General features: G+C 39.0%; 4 non-coding genes across 4 annotated transcripts; 1 reads left to right on the top strand and 3 right to left on the bottom strand.

Annotated features, from left to right (window-relative positions):
- Window positions 1–389: 389 nt before the first annotated feature.
- trnak-uuu (transfer RNA lysine (anticodon UUU)) lies at window positions 390–462 on the top strand. The gene has a single exon. It is a non-coding gene; the product is annotated as a tRNA-Lys (tRNA).
- A 5,570-nt stretch (window positions 463–6,032) lies between these two features.
- On the bottom strand, window positions 6,033–6,105 carry trnak-uuu (transfer RNA lysine (anticodon UUU)). The gene has a single exon. It is a non-coding gene; the product is annotated as a tRNA-Lys (tRNA).
- A 244-nt stretch (window positions 6,106–6,349) lies between these two features.
- trnak-uuu (transfer RNA lysine (anticodon UUU)) lies at window positions 6,350–6,422 on the bottom strand. Its single transcript has one exon. It is a non-coding gene; the product is annotated as a tRNA-Lys (tRNA).
- A 561-nt stretch (window positions 6,423–6,983) lies between these two features.
- On the bottom strand, window positions 6,984–7,056 carry trnak-uuu (transfer RNA lysine (anticodon UUU)). Its single transcript has one exon. It is a non-coding gene; the product is annotated as a tRNA-Lys (tRNA).
- Between the last annotated feature and the right edge of the window lie 90 nt (window positions 7,057–7,146).

The raw sequence follows: 7,146 nt of genomic DNA, 5'->3' as shown, positions 1-7,146 counted from the left end.
CGCCTCTCCTGACTGTCTGGTATACAATCAATTCGTTTAATGTAAACCAACCTGCACAGTTTGGTTTGCGTTGTATATAACTGCATTATAGAATAATACTGTTCAGAATGTCAAATGGTTTTTTATCCCTCATTTTCACGGGTATGATTGCAAATAAACACTTTCTGAACAGTCACTAATCAATTTACCTCACTACCCTGACGAAAATAGCCAGCAGATGTTGCTATGTCTCTATCAGTTAGGAATCAATCGTCTTTTCATTATGGTGTACAAAACTGTTTGTGGTCGTTTAAAGAGCCTTGATCAATTCATGCACTTCGACAGAGCGTTTATGTTGTCAAGTACACAGTACGCACTACCTAATTACTAGCGATGACAATTCGTGCAGAGCCCGGATAGCTCAGTCGGTAGAGCATCAGACTTTTAATCTGAGGGTCCAGGGTTCAAGTCCCTGTTCGGGCGTGAAATTTTACTTTTTGTTTTTCAATGGTTTTACAACAAATGGCAAAAAAAAAACATGTCCGTACAAAATTAACATTAAAAACAAACTCCAGCAAACAAAAATACCGGACAGGAAAAACATATAGAGATTAATCAACACTGCCCCGAAGTTGTTCTCTTCCCAGTCTAGAGAACATTACTGGCTTGCAATACTTGAGTAGAGCCATCAACATGATAAGAAGACACATCCCACCCAGCCACCACTTCATTGACCTGTTGCCTTCTCGTAGGCACTAAAGGTCCCTCAAAACAAGGACGGAGAAAGCTTCGTCCCTTGGGCCATCACCACCCTAGACAAGCGCACAAAACTGTGAAAACATTTCTTTTGGCTTATCAATATCTACTTTCTTTATTATTGGTTTGAATTCAATTCAAGTCATTTTTATTTGTATAGCCCTAAATCACGAAGAGTCTCATAGGGCTTCACAGATTATTACGCTATATTACACAGACTATTTTTCAGCCGACGAGAAGAGTAGGTTATTCATATGCTATGGAGTAGAAATGAGTTTTAAGCTTAGATTTAAACATTTCCACTGAGGTTGCAGATCGGATCTCAGGGGGAAGAGCATTTTGAATGGCCTTCTTGTTGTGGGAATACTTTATCTACAAAATGCATTGTTTTACATTGCATTGAAAGGCAATGAAAAATATTTTTCTAGCAATAAATTTGCATTTATGAATGAAGGTTTAGCTACAATTCTGATAAAATTGACAATAAACTTTTCTTTTGGCTTTAACTTATATGTCATTCAGTCATTATTTTCAAGTTTAATATATTTCCCAAAAGCTTTTGCCACATTGTAAATGTTATCAGCTATAAAATGACAGATTTCATACCAGAATTATTCATACCAAGGGGCAGAGCCAAAATAAATGAGTTACAATTTCAGGGTTAGCTGAACAAAATGGGACAGGACCCACTTGCGTTGCGTTTCTCACCAGTTTTATTGGAAGAAAGAGAGAGGGTTGCGTCCACAATCCGGTGGTTGCTGGACGCGGGAAGCAAGTCACTCTGAACGCGGAAGTGTATCTTCCTTGTCGAGCGATGGCGGTGTCGGGAACAGAAAAACAGGTTAGTAGCCAGGACAAGAGAGCCAAAACTCGGTCGGGGTTGGAAGCAAGTCGTAAGCCAGGAAAGGAGAGTAGACGTGGTCGGGCACAAAAAAAGGTCGAAAGCTGGGACGGGAGAGTAGAACTTGGTCTGGATCAAAAACGGGTCGAAACCTGGGGACAGATAGGATCAAAAAACAGGTGGGAGTCAGGGTCGAAAAAGGCTTGCCTAGTGTTAACTGAGGTTCGCAGACGGACTGACCAAAGGGGACAGGTGCTTCACATCAGTAATCATGACACAATATCTTTGTTAGATTTTTTGCAATATACATTTTGCCGGGGTCTGTGAATTGATTTTAACAAAATCTCTCTGACTTTGTTTCTTGATGAATAGCTTTCCGGTAACAACCAAAACATTTTTCAGTCAATCATTTGAACATATTTCTTAAAAAAATACATGACATGTGGAACACCCATATTTTCCTTTTTGCACTGCAATTTTCTAAGTTATTTGGTTTCATAAAAATTGCTCAACAAGCAGATTTTCCCAAACATAGTGATATCCAAAGATGGTCTACAATATTTTGGAGAACCCTCACCAACTGGATACTTGAATAGCATGCAGGTACCAGGAGAGATTGCTCAGATGATTTATGCATAGTCACCAGGTTTTTTAATGATATAAAGTAGAAAAGACGGCCGGTCCTATTAAATATAAGAGAACCCATTGTAATATAGCTGTCAAACGACTGTTCAATAAAAACGGATTTCTGTTCGGCTAAAATGTCCTTAGAATCAAATTTCTATATTTCTTTTACTCCGAAGAAAATACGTCATCTTCTAGCGACCTTTAGCGCTGAGAATATGAAATTATCCGTGATTATTTTTTTTTTTCAATCCCTACAGCTCTAGAGTACTGTCATTGCCTTGAATTTAAAAAGAAAGGAAGTCAAACAAAGTATTTAAAATTTATCAAAACTAATTTCACATTCCTCCCACTTGACTGACGGATGACACAGACAAAATCACCATGGAAACTGCATTCCTGCAGTCATCCATCTCTGATCAGACAATGACGATGGGACTTCTTGATCTTTATTGAAAGGAAAAAGCTCTGTTAAAGAGTTAACTGCCGTTATCCGTCCATGTCTCGTGACACCTGACACACTGCTTGACTGCGCCTACTTGCCACTTATTTGACGGATATAGTAAGTAGGCTTCCCCGATATGTAGACAAGGATCTGATCAAAGACACTCTTGCTATCTAGTGATTTATCATACTGAAAGCATTTCCAAAGGCTTGATACTTACCCATAACAACACAAAACTCTCTATAATACTTTTTTTTAAAATAAAACAATAAAAGCCTATTTTACTTGTTGATACTAATGGATAATGCTTTTGCAAACATATTTCTCCGTTATAGCATTGAATAAGTTCTTAATCATTTGTTTTATTAATGTAGGTTTATTTAATTACAGCGGTTGTGTCCTTGAAGATGCTTTTTGGGGGGGATGTGACATTGACTTGGTGTTAAATCCGCACTAGTTTTACAAGATATATACATGTTTTAATTAGGAGTCTTGCACACAGTGCCTCTTTGTGGTAGTTAGGCAGCAAATTCCTTTTTCCTTGACAGATAATATAAAAGGTGGCAAATGTTTTTCCTTTAAAGGGACAGTGAGTATCACCCAGCGCCTCTTAGTGGTATAAAGAAAACAATCTTTAAGAAGAAATATGTTGATATTTTAACTGGGCTCGATTGAGAAAAAAGGGACAGTGTTTATTATATGACCACCAGCTACCTGTAGTTTGTGTGGCGCAAGAACAAGAGTAAAGTTAAGCACAAGGAGCACACAAACTACAGGTACTCAAAGTGACAAAAACACACTGTTGTTTTTCTAGTTTTTTTTGTTTTTTTTGCCCAGCTTTTTACCAGGATATTCTTTTGGGGGGGATACTGTAAAAGGAAGATGGTGGATCATTATGTCAGCAACTGTTTTAAAAAGATGCACATTTATAGCATTGTTTAGGTATTTCTGCTTATTTTTCAAATTCATTCTTTTTATCCCACTAGGGGATACTGAAAAATGACCTTCAAACTTTATTAGTAAGGCGGGGTCCTCAAATTATCATCCTGAGGACTGCAATTGTCCTTAGTTTGAGTTTGAGACTCTTGTTGTTAATACTAATCAATGAGATAAAAGAAAGAGGGACAGAGAGAAAAAGAAAGAAAGAAAAATAGAAAGAAAGAAAGAAAGAAAGATTTCGAAAGAAAGAGTTTGAGACAGACAGAAAAGACAAATAGACAGAAGCTGACCACCACTTGGCCACCAAATCGACCACCAAGGTGAATTGTAAACAACACAAAACTGATGTGCCGTCCTTTTATTCATATTTTCAGCTTTACCATATGACTGCAGCCATTTGGAATCAAAGGATGTACTATTCAATGTATTACCCCCAACCGCCCAACACACACACGCACACAAACACTCACACACGCACACACACGCAACCCCCCTCCCTACGCACAAGCACACACGCACACAAACACGCGCGCACACAAGCCCAAACACACGCACACGCGCACGCACACTTACACACGCGCACACAAACGCGCGCGCGTACGCACACACGCACTTTCAATCTGCAGATGTAGGATGTAGTGATCTGTCGTTCACGAACGAAAGTCTGTATGAGCCAATTCTTTGAAATGAGCGCGGGAGAGCCGGCTCCCCATCAATGAGGACTGCGAGGGGGCGCGAGGAAGAGATGAGCTGAAAAGTCACGTGAAGAGGAACCCAGAGTGGGCGCAGCTTTCCGGCCCAACCCCCTTTTGCGTGTGGTACAGAAAGTACTTTCTCAGTCGCGCAGCCCTCCCCCTCTTGTCTGTTTCCCCCTCCCCCTTTCCCTCCCCCATGACAGAAAGGCTCCACCTTGTGAACACGCTCACGCCCAAAGGAAAGCTACTCATGCACTGCCAAGCTTTCAATCTAAGAGACTCGCGTTTTTTTTCGTTGAACTGATTTGAATGTCTTTATTGTCATTGATATCATCGTTGTAAAACATTATATGAAACGAGATTAGACAAGACACTCAAGGGTAAACGTGTAATAAAGACTTTAAAGAGGAAAAAAAGAGAAAAGTCAATGAGTATTAAAGGGCAGATAACAATATTAAGAAAGTAGTGCTTAGAGACTGGCCTAAGACATAATAATTGTGCAATATATGTGAATGAAAAATAAGGGTTCATTGTACTAACAGTGCATTGAAAAGTAGTGCAATAACATTTAGTAGCAACAAAAAATAAATTGAATCAGAGTCACCTTTATTATCTTTGTATTTCTACAAGGACATTATGGTTGCACTCCATTTCTCAAAACAAACACACAATATAAAGACTCATGAAAAGTAAAAAATATATTATTTGCGTAAAAAATGAAAGTGGAGGAGAAAGGGAAAAAGAAAGAGGAGAAAACTTGAGGGAGGAGTTGAAAAAAAAAGATTAAAAGATAAAAAATAGAAAGAGAGAGAGAGAGAGATAGGTTAGAGAAAGACGATCTCCTCTTGATTGAAATAAGAACTATACACTATAGGGATATTGCACTTGAACTGTGATATTTCCCGCTGCAACAGTCAACTTGACAACTGAAAAATCTTCCATTGCACAAAGTTATGGAAATTAAGTCAAGTGTAAATAAGTAAAGACGACAATGTAAAACCGTTAGCAGTACAAACATTAATTTTCCTGAAATAAAATACTTCTTCTGCAAATAAAATCATTTTTTTTATAAAATACTTCATTAAAATTCTCATAATAGGCCACAAAGTTTAGATGTTCACAGTTTCGTCCAAGAACACTTAGTAGCAACAAAAAAAAGTCACAAAGTATATTTCACATTTTCATACAATATCAGCAAAATGATAAATAACTGTCCAAAATAAGTCACAAGGTGGGAAGTGTCTTTTATAATGTTGATGACTCTACTTAGGTATTACATTCTCGACTGGGCAGAGAGCAGCTGTGGGGCTGTGTTGTTTGTATTTCCTGTCTGTTACTGGAAATATATAAATATTTAGTCATTTATTAAAACATTTTTAAAAAGGTATTAACTTGATTCAAAGTTGTAAAGGGATCCAAGAGAGAAAAAAAGACTCCGCCCAAATAAGGACTTGAACCCTAGACCCTCAGATTAAAAGTCTGATGCTCTGCCAACTGAGCTATCCGGGCTCTGATGACTGCTTTGCGAGGGTAACACGAGGTCGCATTGTCTTCTGGGCAGAGAGCGGCCGATGATCCCTCGGGCTGTGTTGATTATGCTGTATGTATTTCCTGTATGGTACTTTAGTTTGTTGTTACAGTTAGGTGGGAATATAGGTTTGTGTGGAAATATTTAGTCATTTATTAAAACATTTTTAAAAAGGTATTAACATGATTCAATGTTGTAAAAGGATCCAAGAGAGAAAAAAAGACCCGCCTGAATAGGGACTTGAACCCTAGACCCTCAGATTAAAAGTCTGATGCTCTACCGACTGAGCTATCCGGGCTCTGAGGATTGTTTTGCCAGGGTAACACGAGGCCGCATTTTCTTCTGGGCAGAGAGCAGCCGATGATCCCTTGGGCTGTGTTGATTATGCTGTATGTATTTCCTGTCTGGTACTTTGGTTTGTTGTACAGTTAGGTGGGAATGTGGGTTTGTGTGGAAATATTTTGTTATTTATTAAAACATTTTTAAAAAGGTATTAACTTGATTCAATGTTGTAAAAGGATCCAAGAGAGAAAAAAGGACTCCGCCCGAATAGGGACTTGAACCCTAGACCCTCAGATTAAAAGTCTGATGCTCTACCGACTGAGCTATCCGGGCTCTGATGATTATTTTGCGAGAGTAACACGAGGCCGCATTGTCTTCTGGGCAGAGAGCAGCCGATGATCCCTTGGGCTGTGTTGATTGTGCTGTATGTATTTCCTGTCTGGTACTTTGGTTTGTTGTACAGTTAGGTGGGAATGTGGGTTTGTGTGGAAATATTTTGTTATTTATTTAAACATTTTTAAAAAGGTATTAACTTGATTCAATGTTGTAAAAGGATCCAAGAGAGAAAAAAAGACTCTGCCCGAATAGGGACTTGAACCCTAGACCCTCAGATTAAAAGACTGATGCTCTACCGACTGTGCTTTCCGGGCTCTGATGATTGTTTTGCGAGGGTAATACGAGGCCGCATTGTCTTCTGGGCAGAGAGCAGCCGATGATCCCTTGGGCTGTGTTGATTGTGCTGTATGTATTTCCTGTCTGGTACTTTGGTTTGTTGTACAGTTAGGTGGGAATGTGGGTTTGTGTGGAAATATTTTGTTATTTATTAAAACATTTTTAAAAAGGTATTAACTTGATTCAATGTTGTAAAAGGATCCAAGAGAGAAAAAAGGACTCCGCCCGAATAGGGACTTGAACCCTAGACCCTCAGATTAAAAGTCTGATGCTCTACCGACTGAGCTATCCGGGCTCTGATGATTATTTTGCGAGAGTAACACGAGGCCGCATTGTCTTCTGAGCAGAGAGCAGCCGATGATCCCTTGGGCTGTGTTGATTGTGC

Source organism: Urocampus carinirostris, chromosome 14 (genome assembly GCF_059441175.1).
Source record: "Urocampus carinirostris isolate Australia breed hairy pipefish chromosome 14, RoL_Ucar_1.0, whole genome shotgun sequence".
In the NCBI taxonomy this organism is placed as follows: domain Eukaryota; kingdom Metazoa; phylum Chordata; class Actinopteri; order Syngnathiformes; family Syngnathidae; genus Urocampus; species Urocampus carinirostris.
Note: the sequence above shows the minus strand (reverse complement) of the source record. Positions and strands in the feature narration are given on the sequence as shown.